Here is a 19612-nt window from a genome sequence, read left to right as displayed (position 1 = left end):
TTTTGGAAATTCCTCCAAGAAAGAAAGTTATGATGTCAAAATATCTCCACTAATGGAAATCGCCTAAAAAATTATTTCCGAAACGAGGCAAGCTTTTTGAATTCTGTTTGCGGTAATCGAACAGGGCATTAGCAGAGATGAATTACCGCACATATGATACATCACTATGACGTCATATAAATTTTTTATGACGTCATTCCTATTTTTTGACATTTTTTTGTTTCACAACCCAGAGTTTTCATCGGATCTTCGTGAAACTTGCCATGTATATGCAGAAAGCCCACGCGCAGGCAGTAACCATCTCTGATTTTGGAAATTCTTCCCAGAAAAAAGTTGATGTCATATCACCACTAATGGAAATCGCCGATACCATTATCTCCGAAAAAAGGCAAGCTGTTTGAATTTTGTTTGCGGGAATCAAGCCGGGCATTTGCACAGATAGTTTATCGCAAACCTGATACATCACAATGACGTCATATTCGTTTTTATGACGTCATCATTAAGAGGACGAGGATCTAAGCTCATTCCACCTTGTTGTGTCGAATCATCCACCAAAATGCATAAGAAAACCAATTTAATTAATTTTCCCTTGTACAGTGATTGAGAAAAACAGCATAATCCAGTCTCATGAGAAAAGCATGTTGCACCAACCCCTTCTCCTATCCTGTCCTCCCTCCCTAAATCCCCAATGTTGCCCTTTCAGGATCCCAGACAGAATAATCCCACCCAATCCGATGTACTATTCACTTTGACAAGACAAAGTGTTGCCAAAGCTGTCTTGGGGCAAAGAATACATTTGTAGGTTTGCCATTGCGTTCCTTGCAAGATTGCAGTTTGAATACCCAATCACGGGATTACAAAATATGAAGTTCAGCCGGAACCCTTGGAGCCATATGAGAAAGGTTAATTGATTCATGAGCTCGTTGTTACGGTATATTTTACCTCTCGTCCGTGTAAAATATGGTAAGCCGTGACTGATGGACCGCATCAGGCCATACTTGCTTGTTGCTACTCGAGGGAAGTGGTCAACGCAATCGTCTCGAGTTGTGGTTGACAAATTATTGGTCGTGTTCATAGCATTGCCTATGAGAAAAGATGGGGTTAAGTTTCCCTGAAATCAATGTTTTTGTCATTTAAGCCACAATTTGACAGCAGCTGAAATTGACAGTTATCGCTAACTGTTTTTTCTTCCACTTCTCACTAAATATTGGCACTCACAGCTATCTCTCTTGACCACTTTCCCTTTGTTTTTCCATTGCCGTTGCACTCCTTTGACCGATACCCTGGAGCATCCGAATAACACGACTGTCCTTGCTGCCTTGCCACTTACGCGATGTTTCCAAAGCTCTTTCAGGTTTTTGTCTGGAAGCCATTTGTCATAGGTGTTATATATTTCTGTTTTGGAACCATGCTGCGCTTCATTGTTTTATACTGGTTAATATCTGCCATGTGCTCAGCTTGATTTCCTTACATAGCAAAGTCACACCAAGTCGAGCTATGGTTGGAGTGACTATCATGTGAATGCTCATCCCAACTTTTTGTCTTTTCACATTTTTGCCTTGGCTATAATGTAAAGTCACCACATTTTCACGATTATTCTAGCTTCCTTCTTGTCTCACTGATGTTTCCTGCTTGGAGCAAGTGGTAGTTGCCTTCACAATCCCCAATTGGCCATGGGTACTCCATCAGGATGGATGAAAGGCAATTCTTCTGACAGATTAAGCATAATATTTGTGCCTCATGGAGAGCATAGGGCAGGCTCTATACATTCTGTGAGCAGGACTCTAGTTGTGCACCCAATAACCCATTTATACTATATGACAATGGTACCACACCAATGGACATTCTGGCACCATATGACAATGACAGTCTGTGTTTTCGTAACATATCATGGATGTCTGCCTATTCACAATGTGTTCACTTCTGCGGAATCTAAAGCTCTCAATATTATTTCCATCTCCCATGATGAGGCAGAAGCACAAGAACTGTTGTTCTTCGACCCTCCCAAGCTCCTCCGGGATGAACGTGTTCTTCCAGTCACCCCCTCCAAGTTAAACTCCCAAAATACAGGCTCAGTGCACAAGTCCACTCTTTTGTTCCTCTTTTCTCCTGTTTGCCGTGGAGATACCGTCTGAAGGTCGTTCTATCCCCGACTTCGTTCCACTGCTTCAAGCAAGCTGTGCACCACTGTCTTCGGTTATCCCCATCTTTTCTACCCCCCATTAACCCAATCGAAGACCCTCTTATTTGCAGGTTTCCTCCCCTGCTCTCTTCTTATTCCCTTGCTTGTAACATCCACCTGCTGCTCCACTGTCGGTGCATTGCAATCTTTCCCCCGCCCACCTATCTCCTCGCTTTTCCATGAGCCTCAATCTTGTGCAGAAAATATAACAAACTCTCCTGAAAACCTGGCTTTCTAGCATATGGATAATAATCAGCTTACATCGCGAGAGGTAAAGCCGGCTGTCCCATTGGCTCAAGTATGTTTTATGCAAGCTGCAAATACTATGCATGAAACATTACAGTACTTTTGCCATCCCTTTGACAACCATTTTCAGAATTGCGTTCGTATAGCAAAGGCATAGTAAGTGTGTCCGTGTGTCTTTGGTTGTTATCTCCACATGCGGGTTTCAGGAGATGGAACGGAGTCCTCCTAGGCCTCGAAGTATCCACCTCCATTCCAGTAAGGGATTATGATCGATGGACCAAGTTGTGAAGTTTTGTTGTTCTCAAAGTTTTGTTCCGAGGGCTCTTTTCAGGACCGTCACCAAGCTCCATACAGCTTCCCATTCCCGTTGCTCCAATAATCACTGACACCATTTCATCACTCTTCAGTTTCCAGGATCTTGACACTTCATATTGAGATCTTGGCATTTGGTAATTTTAATGACCTCTGCATTGTTTATGCCAAAATCGCTGGGTACTGACAGCTCAATTAGCAATCCCATTCTACCTTAGTACTATATCAGTTAACAGTGCTTTGTTTTCTATGTTCACACTCAATGGAATCATCAGGTCATACATGAATGTTACAACCTTCTTTTCAATGATCGCTTTTGGTTCATGTTTCCATGAGTTTTCTGGAACTGGGATATTGGTATTTTTTGCAGAATTATTTTGCAAAATAATTAATTTGCATTTTATTGCATGAACTAAGTATTTGATCACCTACCAACCAGTAAGAATTCTGGCTCTGACAGACCTGGTAATTTTGTCTTTAAGAAGCCCTCCCATTCTCCACTCATTACCTGTATTAACTGCACCTGTTTGAACTCATTATCTGCATAGAAGACAGCTGTCCACACTCAATCAATCAGACTCCAACCTCTCCACAATGGGCAAGACCAGAGAGCTGTTTAAGGACATCAGGGACAAAATTGTAGACTTGCACAAGGCTGGGATGGGTGACAGGACAATAGGCAAGCAGCTTGGTGAGAAGGCAACAACTGTTGACGCAATTATTAGAAAATGGAAGAAGTTCAAGATAACAGTCAATCGCCCTCGGTCTGAGGCTCCATGCAAGATCTCACCTCGTGGAGCCTCAATTATCATGAGAAAGGTAAGGGATCAGCCCAGAACTACACGGCAGGACCTGGTCAATGACCTGAAGAGAGCTGGGACCACAGCATCAAAGAAAACCATAAGTAACACACAACGCCGTCATGGATTAAAATCCTGCAGCACATGCAAGGTCCCTCTGCTCAAGCCAACACATGTCCAGGCCCATCTGAAGTTTGCCAATGACCATCTGGATGATCCAGAGGAGGAATAGGAGAAGGTCATGTGGTCTGATGAGACCAAAATAGTTTTTGGTTTAAACTCCACTCGCCGTGTTTGGAGGAAGAAGAAGGATGAATACAAACCCAAGAACACCATCCCAACCATGAAGCATGGAGGTGGAAACATCATTCTTTGGGGATGCTTTTCTGCAAAGGGGACAGGATGACTGCACCGTATTGAGGGGAGGATGGATGGGGCCATGTATCGCGAGATCTTGGCCAACAACCTCCTTCCCTCAACAAGAGCATGGAAGATGGGGCGTGGCTGGGTCTTCCAGCATGACAACGACCCGAAACACACAGCCAGGGCAACTAAGGAGTGGCTCCGTAAGAAGAATCTCAAGGTCCTGGAGTGGCCGAGCCAGTCTCCAGACCTGAACCCAATAGAAAATCTTTGGAGGGAGCTGAAAGTCTGTGTTGCCCAGCGACAGCCCCGGAATCTGAAGGATCTGGAGCAGATCTGTATGGAGGAGTGGGCCAAAATCCCTGCTACAGTCTGTGCAAACCTGGTTAAGAACTACAGGAAACGTCTGATCTCTGTAATTGCAAACAAAGGTTTCTGTACCAAATATTAAGTTCTGTTTTTCTGATGTATCAAATACTTATTTCATGCAATAAAATGCAAATTAATTATTTAAAAATCATACAATGTGATTTCAGGATTTTTGTTTTAGATTCCGTCTTTCACAGTTGAAGTACCGATGATAAAACCGATGATAAAATGATTTCACAGTACCGATGATAAAGTACCGATGTACTATTTCACAATACCGATGAAAAATTTCACAGTACCGATGATAAAAAATTACAGACCTCTACGTGCTTTGTTAGTGGGAAAACCTGCAAAATCGGCAGTGTATCAAATACTTGTTCTCCCCACTGTATTGCACAATATCTCAAAATGTTGTGGATGGATTCAACTGAAACCTCGTGAACAGGTTGGGTGTATGCTGAGGAACAATTGAATCAATTTTGTTTTTTTTTAAATCCAAGTTTTATATCCAATCCGCCTCCTCGTTGTGTTCTTTTGGATCCTCATATATGATTGATTTTAAAAATAAATTTCGAGAAATTTTCAAGTTGATCTTTCTGGGGGGGTGGCAGGGGGGGACTTGATACATTTTGCTCTTGTTTTCCTAGTTTGTGGTTGAATCTTTTCGGGTTATTTTCAAAGATGTAGTTTTGTTTTGTCTCTTTGTTGACTTTGTCGTTGTTTCTTTTTTTTTCCATTACCTCTCAGTCTTTATTGGTTCACGAAAAAATATTTTCACAAAAAAAAAAGAAGTGACCACTATATTCGTTATTGTTGTGTGTCTGTCTGTATGTCTGTCTGTCTGTATGTCTGTCTGTCTGTCTGTCCCGAGCATAGCTCCGTGGGTTTTGATCCGATCCTGATAAAATTTTGGTGGGAGGTTTCTATCATGATCTAGTTGTGTTTTCCTGAAAATGGGCGTGGTGCGCCCATTATAGGTGGAGCCACGCCCAAAAAAACGTGTTTTTGGGGGTAGCCCATTTCAATTTGCATCTTCTCCTAGGGGGTTTGTCGGATCTGATGGGTTTCAGTATTTGGCTAGCCCAATGGCACCTGCATTGCCCCACGGAGTTCGATTTTTCATTTTCGTCCCAAGGTCAAGGTCACAAGGTCACAAATTTAGAAAATTGCGAATTTTGACATAAAAAATTTTCTTCTCTGAGGGGTTTGTCGAATCTGGCAGGGGTTTTCGGTATTTGGTTAGCCCAATGGCACCTGCATAGTCCCACAGAGCTCAATTTTTCATTTTCGTCCCAAGGTCAAGGCCCCAAGGTCACGAACTTAGAAAATTCTGAATTGTGTTTTTAGGGGGTAGCCGTTTTCAATTTGCATCTTCTCCTAGGGGGTTTGTCGAATCTGGCAGGGGTTTCAGTATTTGGTTTGCGCAATGGCACCTGCATAGCCCCACGGAGCTCGATTTTTGATTTTCCTCCCAAGGTCAAGGTCACGAACTTATAAAATTGCAATTTTGACATAAAAATCCATCTTCTCTGAGGGGTTTGTCGAATCTGGCAGGGGTTTTGGTATTTGGTTAGCCCAATGGCACCTGTATAGCCCCACGGAGCTCAATTTTTCATTTTCGTCCCAAGGTCAAGGTCACAAGGTCAAGGTCACAGGTCACGAACTTAGAAAATTTCGAATTTTGACATAAAAATCATCCAACCGCCCAAACTTTGAGAGCTAGGATGACAATATTTTTTATGCATAATCTTGAGGTCATTCCCCACCTAAAGTCTTGAAACCATTTTGCTCTATCTCGAACACCTTGCTCGTGGCGCCCCTTCAAATTTGTTTTTACGCTGATTTCATCAAAGTATGGATAATCCGAGGAGTGTGAAATGCCATGTAGCCTATATGACGTTATATTGTTCCTGGAATGTTACAGAGGAAGTTTTGCACCAAAGTTCACAAAGGTCAAATTTTGAAAGTTGCTGAACGAAACCGGGTTTTCGACATTTTGCAGCTAATAACCTGTCACCCGTACCACATCATGTTGATCATTTTTATAACTTGGTCAAACATTATCACATTGTCTCATCCTTGACTTCTGAAACAATCTACATCGTCAAATACCGCTCGTGAACCATCGTCGTCTTCAGACTTGTTTTCAAATTTATATTTAGGTTTTTTTGGCGGGGATTCTCCTCATTAGCTTTGGGCTTCAGGGCAAGTCCAATAATTCACGCATGTTACGTATGGGATATTCAGAAAGTTTAATTCTCTGAAAAGCAATTAAGATAGTCATTTATTTCAATGATTTTTATTCTCCTATTGGGCATCTGTAAGGAGAATACCCACAATAATTTATATGCCATTAGTCCTTGGAATGATTATGTAATTAAAGAAAACTTGGTGCATTTTGTATGGAACCACAAGAAACATGATTTTTAAAATAAATATATTCAAGTTCAAAGTTCTCTGAAAGTATTTTATCATTCACCAGAATTTTCAGTGTGGAGGAAGTTGAAACACTTGTGTACCTCATCACAAATTGTCTTACAGAAAAAATACACAAAAGTCAAGAGAGATTAATTAGTGTAAACGAAGGACGTGTTACGTGTGGGACATGTTATGTATGGGACAAAATTCTCCATCGGCTTTACATGTGATGTATACATTGTTGGTGTAAATTGCCTTTCATAACACAATCAACAGACTTGAGCATATTTTGACACAAAGAGCAAACATTTAACTATTAGAAACTCAGCAATTCATGTTGTGGGATATGAAACAAAGTGATCATCTCATTATAAAATATTAAAAACGCAAAATAATTTTAAATTAGAATCATATTAACCAGGGTTTGCAAGTACGTCTGAAGAAAATGAAATGCACAACTTTATTGTGGCCATACACAAAAATGTACTATATACAAAATGATTAAACCTGGATAGGACACATTGGACAGATCCGTTTTAGTGTGTGTTCAAGGAATGAAAAAAATAATAATTTGCATTGAGTAATTTGTTGGTCATTGATTTTTATTTTTTATGCTCATATAGATTTTTGTTTTGATTTGTCTCAGGACCTCAGGGCTTTTGCACATTCAAAAGAAGTAATTCTATGTAGATGTAAACATTTATCAACGAGACTGAAAATATCAAATCTGGCAACATAGTTATATTATGGATTACTTCCACTTACACAAGGGAAAATAAGAAGGTATTAATTTTGTGTCAAAGGGAAATACATATTCCAGTATGTTTCATTGAAAAACCAGAAACTTAGAGGTGCCTGAAATAATGATAAACAAAAACTCGTATCTTCTTCAAAAGGAGGTTACACACCTCCTTACAAATGGAATGATCCCATATTGTTTAGTCTGCCTTAAACTGGACCATGTGTGGAGGACAGGTCTCATGAGAATACATGAATGCCAAAAATGTCTACTGGCCAAAGTAGTGGTCACATCTTGGCAATGTTGAAGTAGTCTTTCCCACAGACTTTGTAAGCAATGTCCCATACGTAATGGAATTGTTCCATACCTAACACTTTAAAATTACTTGTGAACTAGTTATCTACTTATATTTTAAGCTATAAATACAGGATATATGACCAATACATGATGGATTAGAACTTCTGAAAATGGCATTCAAATTTTTTGGAGGTTTTAGTGTAATTCTAAACAAATGCATGTAAAATTGTTACGTACGGGACATCGCTTTTTAAGCACGGGCCTAACTTGCATAATTAATGAAGTGAACAATTTTTTTGTGTGTATTAAAAGGGCATGGTAGAGTAGTGATGTCCATGTAAAAAAATTGCTGTAAAGTTTGGTTCAATTGTCTCTCTATCACAGTGGTTCCCAAACTTTTTTGTCCATGACCCAAAATTTGAAATCACATTTGCCTCGCAACCCAAATGATACTGGTACCTAGTGTACCTATGATAAAAATTGTCAGAGAAAATGATTTTGACATGAACCCCCCCCCCCTCAAAAACTGAGATTTTGAGGGGGGGTTTCAAGTTTAGGTCACGACACTGGGTTTGAGAACCCCTGCTCTATCGAGTGCAGCCTGTGGCTGCTGATTCCATCATTGGTTGGGACGCGGCTATGCCGCTGATGCAGTGTCCCCCTTACCAGTACACTGGTGCTCATTTTACCGAACTCGGAAGGATGAACAGGCTGGGTCAACCTCCTGGTATATTTTTAATTCAGCGGCCAACGGGGCTTGAACTCAGGACCCAAGGATCCCAAGCCACCACCCTAACCACGAAGCCAACACCAGGCTTTATGTTTAATTGACCACATCACAATTTCGAGTTGTCCCATACATAACATAATTTGCATATATGTAAATTAGTTTAGTGATTTCACACCTTAAACCGATGACTTTGCCATTTTTTTCAAAGATTAATGAAATCTCACATTCAGACATGAAAATGTCATTGAAATATTGAGCTTCGGCATGAATATGAAATTCTGCCATCTGAGGGGACATTCTCTTGGACTTACCCTTTGATTTCCCCTGATTATTTTTTGTATTTGTCCTGTTTCCTTTCTCAGTTGTTCTTGTGTCTCTAGTCTCCGTTTCCATGGTGGTGCCTGATCTCTGTCCGTAGGGGCTGCGTTGCACTTCTTACGATGTTGTTTTCTTGTTACTTTTTCTTGTACTGGTACGTGCCCGTAAAAAAAAATAAAAAAAAATTCAAACCGCGAGCAAGAAACAACAACCACACAGGCCGTTTCTTCGCTCTCGCGTGCCCGTACGTGTGTGGCCCAGAAGTTCGCATATTATTCGCAGTTACGATTATTTGCAATTTAGTTTTAATGCCCAAATATTCAATTAGCGCCAACGTATTTTGCCTTTTCGCAATGTCATCGCAAGGAAAAACAAAAAGAGAAGAGAAGAGAGAGAGAAAAAAAATTACTTCCTGGTTCGGAGCACACCAGCTCACTCTGATGTTACCGAAATTTATGCACTGTCTAATATGAAAATGATCATAACTTGGGGCATTGTGTTTATCTATAAATGCGCATAAGAAATCGAGAAATTATTAGAATACACGAAGTCATCACTCTCCGGAAGCCCGTATGTTGTAACCCGTAATGCGGAACGCGACTGAGCTTGCCTTCCCCATCGGCCATGCCCATGCAACAACGTGTCTTGTCATTGGTTTGGTAAATAAATGGCCATAACTTGGGAGGCACTTGTCCGATTAATATCAAACCTTGAAAAGGCACATCCTCAGGTCCCCAGCAATATACCTGGTAAGTTTCAATTAGATCGGACCAGTGGTTGTCGGGAAACAACGGTCACACACACACACACACACACACACACACACACACACACACACACACACACACATACACACACACACACACATTGCTGGAATTATAGATAGATGAGCAGTGCCACTGCAAAGCTCATCTTATTAAGTTCCTTTAAAGGGGATGATTTTGGTACCATTCTCCTGAGTGCTCTGTTGGTTTTCTGAACTTTTTTGTCCATTTGTTGTTTTATATTCTGTATAGCTGTGGTTTTTTCCTTAGTGGTGTCAATCTTGACTTCTCTATTTTTTGCCAGCTCTTCTTCCAGTCTTCGCTCTTCCTCTTCCTTCTCTTCTCTGCTCAGTTTTTCTCTCTTGTCTTCCTCCTCATCATCTACCACTGTTACTCTTATCCCATCTGTCTCTGTGTTGGTGCCATGTGGTTTGGGTTAGCGGGTTGAACTTATACTCTCTTCAGGGGTGACTATACTTCATTTCCTTCTGTTGTGCTTGTTCTTGGCCTCTGGAGATCTGGTGTTAGGCCCACGGTCCAAGCTTTGGCTTCGCTACATAGCCCCTCTTCATACCATTGCAGCTGAGCCACCACCATCCCTCTCTCTGTTCCCTGATGAGCATGCAGCTTCTAACTCCCTCCTCTGTCTTTCCACTTGCTGTCTGGCCCTAGTTCTAATCTCTTCGACTCTGTCCCTCATCAGGTATTTGTGGGTCGTCAATGCTACTCTTTCAAATTTGTAAAGTGGAGTCGTTTCTGTCCTACTGGCCAATTTTGTTAACTTTATTCAGTCTGTGAATCTTTTCCTCTTCATATTCATTCCCCATGTGTCATGCATGGAATGCATTTTACGAAAGAGAAGGATTTCCTTCTCCTCTAATCTCCAGCTTTCTTTTTTTAAATCTTCTTTGCTGGAACTTAACTTTTGGTGGTTGTGAGACTGGTAGCACTTTCACAGCATCTTACCCCTGTGCAGATCCCTGCCTCACTGTGAGATGTTGCTTTGTCTCACTTAAGCAAGTGCAGTCTTTCTTTTTGCAGAACACATACCAGCTGCATGGTGTGGCTGCACAGACAAAGGGTTTAGCCTGCTAGGGGTCGGTGTCCCTATTGTTGAGTTTTCTTTCTCTTTTATGCACACCACACTATTCATTTCTCCCGGACTCCCAGCCAACACCACCACCGTCGCACCAGCAAGGATTTCTCCGTTCACAAGTCGGCATGCTGATGGACCGCCATTTCACCACCCAGGTCGAAAAACCAGTTAAAACCAGTACACATTTTCAACTGGTCTCTATTGGTTCTAATTGGTCTTTAACTGGTCTCTATTGGTTTCAACTGGTACCAGTTAAATTCAGTCAGAATTCCAATTTCCCAGTTGAAAAAACCAGTAGCTCATATTTGTACCAGTTAAAGTCTTACTGGTTCCAGTTGATACCAGTTGCAATGTACTGGTCCCAGTTGATACCAGTTGCAATGTACTGGTCTCCCAGTTGATACCAGTTACAATGTACTGGTCCCAGTTGATACCAGTTAGTTAAATACAATTGTATTTCAACTGGGAATATATCACTATTCCTATTTCCATATTAAAACCAGTAAGAAACCAACTGGCTTTACTGGTACCAGTTGGCTACTGGTTTTCAACTGGTACCAGTTGACCAGTAAGCTACTGGTCTTTGCTGGTTTTTTGACCTGGGCAGGGACAAGCTGCCTCGTACCACTCCGGGTTCACCTCTCTCTCTTCTCTTTACTCTCCTTCCCTCCACAGCTCCAAACACCAGTGGCGTCTGCCACCAGGATCACGGCATGTGGATCTCTCAGGTCCCGGGGTGGGCCTTTGGATATGCGAACAGCTGCTCGACGCCGAGACCATTACACTGCAAAGCCGATCGCATCCTGAATCGACTCATCTCTCCATGTCCTGCCGAATCTCCTTTCTCCAGCCTCGCCACTTTTATCGTTCTTCGATCCTTCTTCCATGACGTCCCGGGCACCAGGCAGTCCATTGGATGTGCGATCATTTGTGGGGAACCATCTCGACACAGCATAGGCCTCACGGCTGTGAGCGCCTCGTTGCGGCTCATGTCTTTGTCTCTCAACAAACCTCTTCAGTTCATTCACATCTCTTCCAGAGTACTTTGTGTCTCTTCCTCCATTTAAAGTGAAAATCATGGAATCAATTTTGATATTTACCATTAAGCATGTTGTGGGATTGGGGTGTGGATAAGGGGGTGGGAGAGTGGGAGCTATGAGAGTTGTAATAAATATATTGTTTGTTTGATTCTGGGGCGTCAGGAGATTGCAATACATTTTTGCATCGATTGCTAAATGGAGAAGCATCCATGTATTATGGTTAAAACCATTTTGAAATTGCCACTCTTTTGTTTAAATTATGTTAAAAAGATAATTTGAATTGCAGATTTTGTGCTTTCAACAACAGGTTAAAAGTGCACCAGCTAGCAGAAGTGAGTTGCTGAAAATGCACACATAGCAAGCACACACACGAAAGGCTTCATTATCATTCATACGCCATTTTGAAAATTCTGAATTGCAGACGTCCATTAAATAAATAACCAAGCCTGTGATGATCACAGGAGAAACTCCCGCATGGTTCGATGTCCATTCACTAGCAGTTATGGTTGAGTGCTTGGGGAGAATGCACCGTTGCGCCCATCCACAGTTCGGGCCTTTCCCAACCCAAATCGTCTTGAGTTTTTGCAGGACAGTCAACTGCAAGATCTTAGCCCTGTCAGTGAGCTGAGAAAGTTCTCCAACTCTTTTGTTGTGCAGAGGAATACCCCTTTCTCTCAGGTACCTCTCCAAGTACTTTGACTTCTCTTCAAATCTTTGTGAGCCATTTTACCTCACAATCCTTATCTCACACGCACGATATACGATATACGTTCGCATGCTCCAATGGCTGCTGTTGCTCAGTGTGCACTGTGTGAAAAGCAATCTGGGGCGAATTGCGGCATTTTTGAATGTCCTGAATTTCAAAGTACATTTAACCCTTTGAACCCTTGTGGCCCTTTTACCAGCCACTATTTAACCTTCACATACCCGAGCGACCAGTTTACCGGCCGCTATTCAAACCTCCATATACCCGAGTGGCCGGATTTTTCTCCAGGGAGCCCAGGATAGGGGAGCCGAAAGTTCAAAGAGCTCAGGGTTCAAAGGTTTAGCACTCTCCTGTTTAGCAGCACACCTGCACGAATAGCTGCTTTCACCAGGGTTAGTATACCAGTACCTTCTGTTGAAGTTTAGTGTATATTTTTGCATACACTAAACTAAACCCTAACTAACCCTAACCCTAACCCTAACAAAAAAAGAAACATCTTTTTTTGGAATCGGCACAACAGGTTGCGGATGAGTCCTTTTGATTAGTGCGGTGAACCAGTTGAAACGGGGCAAAGTTCCAGGGATCTGTGGCATCCATGCTGAACTTCTCAAGGCTGGTGGAAATGCTGCACTCTTGTCGTTGCATGCAGTTTTGTGCTCTGCCTGGAACACAGGCATCATCCCAACTGATTGGAAGAGGGGCCTTGTTGTCCCTCTCTGGAAAGGAAAGGGTGATCGCCAAGACTGCAACAACTACCGAGGGGTGACGCTGCTCTCAGTGCCGGGCAAGGTCTTTGCTCGGATAATTCTTGAGAGGGTTCACCACCATTGACTTGAGCACCAGCGTCCAGAGCAGTCAGGCTTTACACCAAAGAGGTCAACAATTGACCGTATCCTTGCTCTTCATACCCTCACCGAACGCAGACGAGAGTTTCGGCAGGGGCTGCTTGCAACCTATGTTGATCTCTGTAAAGCGTTCGATTCAGTGAATCGGGATGTCCTCTGGAGGATTCTTGGTCTCCGTGGGGTGCCAGTAAAACTGATCGATCTGATGTCTGAACTCTACTCTGGTGCTGAGAGTGCTGTGAAGTGTGGTGGTACCATCTCTGACTTATTTCCAGTTTTTACTGGAGTTCGTCAGGGATGTGTACTTGCCCCCACACTTTTCAGCACTTGTATGGACTGGATTTTAGGGAAGATGTCGGAGAGATCAAGCTGCAGTGCATCGTTTGGGAATGTCAAGATCTCGGACCTTGATTTTGCAGATGATTCAGTCATCTTTGCGGAGACTTTAGATATCCTTTTGGGGGCCCTCGAGGTGCTGAATGAGGAGTCGGAGCCGCTGGGATTACGGGTTTCTTGGGTCAAAACTAAGATCCAGGCTTTCGGTGACATCTTGGATGCTGCTGTCCTGTCTGTGTCTGTTTGTGGTGAGGATGTTGAGGTCGTGGAGAGATTCACTTACCTTGGCAGTGATATTCATGTCTCTGCTGGCTGTGAGTCAGAGGTCAATAGACGTCTGGGTCGGGCCTGGGGAGTCATGATTCACTGGATCATGGGGTGTGGCGCTGCCGGTACCTGTGCGGGAGGACGAAAGTCCGAGTCTTCACCTCCTTGGTACTTCCAGTCTTGCTCTATGGATGCGAGACTTGGACTCTGACCAAGGATCTGAGATGGAGACTTAATTCCTTTGGTACCAGGTCTCTTCGGAGAATCCTTGGCTATCGCTGGTCGGATTTTGTGTCCAACGAGCGGTTGCTGAGAGAGACTCAGATGAGATTTGTTACCTGCATAGTCCGTGAGCGTCAGTTGCGGCTGTATGGACATGTGGCTCGTTTTCCTGACGCTGATCCTGCTCACCAGATTCTCTCAGCGAGGGAGTCTCATGAGTGGAGGAGGCCAGTGGGCCGACCACGTGCCTCGTGGTTGCAGCAGGTTGACCATCATCTCAAGGAGATGGGGATGGGCCTGGCATCTGCCTGGGGGGATGGCCAGACAGAGGCCCCTGGAGTACCGGCAGAAAGTGGACGCAGCGACGCGCTATTCTGGCACATGCTCCCATACCTGACCTGCACTAATAGTGCATCAATAAATAACACACTTCAGTCATACTTAATAGTTAGTTCCAATCTAGCTTGATAAAATTCAAAATAACAATGTGGTTTATTTCCCCAAATGTGTGAACCGAAGCAAGGAATCCATTCGTAAACGTGTTATTGCTCTTTTTTTGAAATCGGCACGACAGGTCAAAGAATACATATTCAGATGTTGTTGTTGCCAAATCTTTTGATTGGTGGTGGACAGAAACTCCACGTCGGCACAGCTACATCCACATTGAGCGAGTCTGGGAAAATGAATTTTTGCATCACACTGGCCCCATGTCAGGTCCTTATGGGTCTCCGCTTTCCAAAAGACTAAAAGGATATAAGCTTTCACTTGTCCCAATGGAGAAAGCGGACTTCCTGAAGACAATGACTGCACTTTGTCAATGTACTTCATCCGCCATTCGACAAATGTGCTGCTTCTCTGGAATTGAAAATACTGTACAAGTATTCCTCCCTTGCACACATCGGTTTGCAGGAAAGGTCAATGGTACGTGGGACATGGTGTGCTGTCTGGTTCTCGGGTCCAATTCCTTGCAATTAGAGCACACTAATGGTATGTTTATACTTGTAAGTTCATGGTTTGGTCCAGAGTGTGAAATATACTCGAAGGGTCCTGAGCGGTGCCATGGTGAAGGAAAGAAAGTATGACGTCAGAGGCTCCACAAGGTTGTAATAACTGCTGCAATGACATTTCCTTTGCAACAAATTGTTCATATCTCAGTTCGTAAACTTATATTGCAAATAATTTTGCGTTTTTGCCAAGGAACACGATTTTATTTCAAGGGATTAAAAAAAATATATTTTTCAGAACAAGCTTTTCTTCTTATTTAATGGCCACAATTATCCCCACGTTCTTATGGGGTTGGCCAAGGGAAGTTTTGGCCCAAGTCTTTCATGAACTGGCTGGTCAGGCCTGACATTCAGCAAATGTTAGGGCAGAAATTTGTGCATTGTGCTGGCAATAGTGCATGTACTCTTGGTGAAGGATCATGAGATTTTTAATCCCCCCCCCCCCCCCCGCAACGACTGCCGGCAGACGGGATGCCTACTTTAACGTCCACATTGATGAATCATCCTGCCTTTGAAACATTGAGATGACAGTTTATACCTGGCTCGAGATTTGAGCCCAGGCTAGACAGCTCAGAGATGAGTGTGCATACCTCAAGGCCATTATGCATCCTCCCAGTTCAAAAAAGTTCTTCACAATGGCACAACTTCAAGGTAAATATCATCCATGGAATATGGAATCAGCCAGGATGATGCAGAGAGAGCGCACTTACCTTCATGCTGTCTTGTCTGGGTTTGATTCCCCAACCGACTATAAACTGTCATATTGTTGCTTTCCAGACAAATTTATGCCAAACCCACCTCCAGTCGAACGTTAGGCCCGACCAGCCGGTTCGTGAAAGGTTTTGGCCAAAAACTTTCCCCAGTCGACCCCACACGAAGGAGGGGATGATCGGGGCTGTTGAAGAAGTTGGAGCATAAGATGCAGCATAAACCTGTCACTCATTTGTGGAAAGAAAATCCTGATTCCACATTTGGGAAGTAGGGAGGTTTGCATCATGGAGCATCAAAACTTTGAATAGTATGTTCTCATCTGCTTTCTTTGTCTTTGAAAAAAAATAATGTCCTTTTCAAAAAACATCCCATGGCATTTTTTATAAGCCATGGAAGGCAAACATCTATGAAGATAAGGAGCTCCCAGAACTGGCAATTTGAGGTACTGAGAAAACGGTAGAGGAAAAGGTTTATAAGACAAACGAGCATAAAATAATGGGACAGCTGCAGATTTGGAAGGAGGCCTGCATTCTTGGTAACTGGTCGGGCGTCAATTGGATTATAAGACATCACATACGGACACGATTTTGACGTGACATGCTGGCACGTGGCAGCCATACTGAATGCTTCAAAATCTTCACAGTATGAAGCCTCAGAGTTCGCTGAAGCACACTGTCAAGTTGACCAACATTTGCTTTTTTATGCTGCTTTTCATATTTAGATCTCGGTGGGACTGCACAAGTGGTATTTTGGCTTTGGCTGCTCGCTGGACATCAGCCATTTCTGTCCCTGTGAGAATTTGCTTGTTTCTAAGTGGGGAATGCTTGCACACAACAGGTAATGGACTCGGACAAAGCAAGAAGAAACGACCTTGTAAATAACGAATCTTTGTTCTTCAGCTGCTGACGTGCGAGCCACAATGGACGAAAGACTCAAATCGAGAAGAGAAACATCTGATCACGTCATTTTCCTTCACTTGTCCGTAGAAAAACGTCTGTTCTTGGCACCTTGGCATGAGAATATAAAGATGATGGTTGGCCTTCATGGCAGCTTTCAAATCCACCAGCGAACAAATTTGACGAACCTCATTTGCAATGTGCAGTTTGCGGGTGGTCTTGGAGTCACTTGAAAGGTTTATTTTTTATTATTATTATTATTTTGTACACATAGTCAAGGATCGTGGAAGGTCTTATCTGCTATGTGGGGATGGGTCAGTGGGAAGGGTTGAGTTGTAGGTGTAAGGGGTTTGGTGGGTAGGGAAGCTGCTTTCCATGACAGAATATACAGAATGTCATTGTTGGTAATTTGAACAATGATTTCTGCATCTATACATCCACTTCATGATGTCATATTGTCAATGATCAACCATTTCAATGGTTTAGTAAAACCTGTCTTAAATCATGTTACAATGGTACGTTTTAAATTCCCTTTAGTTTAAAAATGCTCTTTTACTGCATTGATCTCCTGTAATAACTCATAATAACACCACCTCTTATCTTCCCCCATCCAAATCCTCAATCTTTTCGACCCCCGATAATCCACCCAAGCCCACTTCCTTCAATTCCCCTGCTTTCCTTCCTGAAAGTCCTTGTAATGTCCATCTTCTCTTCGCCATGTTCCCCGTCCCATCCCCATCCCTCTCCCTTCCACAGTTCACCTAATGTGTCTGTTCCCCACTGTTTTGTCCCTTCCACTCGCACCCCTCTTGTCTCATGCCTCCTTGCTGTGAGTTGTGTGTTAGCTCTCATACGAGCCTCGACCAAGGTATACAAAAAAAAAATAAAAAGTCCCTCGCACAATATATATATATATATGTATCTGTCTCTTCTTCCTCTGTCTCTTCTTCCTCTCTCTCTCTCTCTCTCTCTCTCTCTCTCTCTCTCTCTCTCTCTCTCTCTCTCTCTCTCTCTCTCTCTCTCTCTCTCTATACCTCTCTCTCTATACCTCTCTCTCTCTCTCTCTCTCTCTCTCTCTCTATACCTCTCTCTCTATACCTCTCTCTCTCTCTCTATACCTCTCTCTCTCTCTCTCTCTCTCTCTCTCTCTCTCTCTCTCTCTCTCTCTCTCTCTCTCTCTCTCTCTCTCTCTCTCTCTCTCATCCCCTGCTGGCTGTTGGTGAGTGGAGTAGAGTGTCATGGCGGCTGTGTGGTCTTGGTGAGCTGTGATCTGCCCTGTTTTTTGCCTTTCTATCCCTTTTCACATCGTTTTTTTCACCTCTTTTCCTCTTTGTTTCCTTCTACGCATCGTTATTTGTGCCCCCACCATCCCCTCTTCGTTAGACCTCATGCTTCGGCCTTCCCTCGCGATCGTCACCCCACCCCACCCATCTGTCCTTGTTATTTTGCAGAGAGAGAGAGAGAGAGAGAGAGAGAGAGAGAGAGAGAGAGAGAGAGAGAGAGAGAGAGAGAGAGAGAGAGAGAGAGAGAGAGAGAGAGAGAGAGAGAGAGAGAGAGAGAGAGAGAGAGAGAGAGAGAGAGAGAGAGAGAGAGAGAGAGAGAGAGAGAGAGAGAGAGAGAGAGAGAGAGAGAGAGAGAGAGAGAGAGAGAGAGAGAGAGAGAGAGAGAGAGAGAGAGAGAGAGAGAGAGAGAGAGAGAGAGAGAGAGAGAGAGAGAGAGAGAGAGAGAGAGAGAGAGAGAGAGAGAGAGAGAGAGAGAGAGAGAGAGAGAGAGAGAGAGAGAGAGAGAGAGAGAGAGAGAGAGAGAGAGAGAGAGAGAGAGAGAGAGAGAGAGAGAGAGAGAGAGAGAGAGAGAGAGAGAGAGAGAGAGAGAGAGAGAGAGAGAGAGAGAGAGAGAGAGAGAGAGAGAGAGAGAGAGAGAGAGAGAGAGAGAGAGAGAGAGAGAGAGAGAGAGAGAGAGAGAGAGAGAGAGAGAGAGAGAGAGAGAGAGAGAGAGAGAGAGAGAGAGAGAGAGAGAGAGAGAGAGAGAGAGAGAGAGAGAGAGAGAGAGAGAGAGAGAGAGAGAGAGAGAGAGAGAGAGAGAGAGAGAGAGAGAGAGAGAGAGAGAGAGAGAGAGAGAGAGAGAGAGAGAGAGAGAGAGAGAGAGAGAGAGAGAGAGAGAGAGAGAGAGAGAGAGAGAGAGAGAGAGAGAGAGAGAGAGAGAGAGAGAACCCACAGCTTTTTGTGGATAACTTTTAGTCGACGGCGATAACCTGGCGATAACCTGGCCCTTCAACTGATCGTTTTTTTCCTCACTGCAGCAGTGTTTATTTCCTTTGTTAACCTGTCTCGGCTCGTATTTAATTACTGCACGAGAGTAATCGCCCCTCCTCCCTCTTCCTAAATATGACCTCGTATTCCCGTTAATCGGCATTTGAAGCATTAACATGAAAACATGGCGTTGTCTGCGTCCCGCCCGACGACGTCAGCGTCGAGGATCTCGTTATCGCCACAGGAAACAGTCGGTACTGACAAAGTTCGTGCAGACTCACGAATGAACAAACCTGTGGTAATCTTCGTGTCTGAGACAAAACTGGTTCATGAAATTGTATCGACCGGACTATCAACAGATGACGGACATTTCGTGCTCGTCTCCCCTCTGGACACACCGGCCGTGAAGGTCATCATCTCGAACCCTCCTCCTTTCCTGAAGAATCAGACGCTGATCTCCGAACTATCTCGTTATGGTTCTGTGGTTTCTCAGATCACCATGTTATCTTTACGAAGCCAGGACGATCGGACGAAGCATGTGATGTCTTTTCGGAGACAAGCTTATGTGGTGCTTCCTCCCTCTAACGCTGAAAGAACCTTGAACATTGTTTTAAAACTCAAAATTGATAATCATGATTACCAGGTATACGTAACCACTGACACCTTGAAATGTTTCGAATGTGGTAATTTCGGACACTGGAA

The 19612-nt window shown here is 43.4% G+C and overlaps 1 long non-coding RNA gene across 1 annotated transcript in view; it reads left to right on the top strand.

Moving 5' to 3' along the window:
• Nucleotides 1-12139, top strand: part of LOC147015718 (uncharacterized) — a 107924-nt gene extending 95785 nt beyond the window's left edge. Inside the window, exon 3 of the long non-coding RNA XR_015049809.1 lies at nt 11310-12139. This is a non-coding gene — a long non-coding RNA (uncharacterized LOC147015718). The remainder of the gene's footprint in view (nt 1-11309) is intronic.
• Nucleotides 12140-19612: the final 7473 nt, after the last annotated feature.

The sequence above is a fragment of the Eptatretus burgeri genome, chromosome 12 (genome assembly GCF_056783735.1).
Source record: "Eptatretus burgeri isolate ZD-2024b chromosome 12, Ebu_testis_v1, whole genome shotgun sequence".
NCBI classification, from domain to species: domain Eukaryota; kingdom Metazoa; phylum Chordata; class Myxini; order Myxiniformes; family Myxinidae; genus Eptatretus; species Eptatretus burgeri.
Note: the sequence above shows the minus strand (reverse complement) of the source record. Positions and strands in the feature narration are given on the sequence as shown.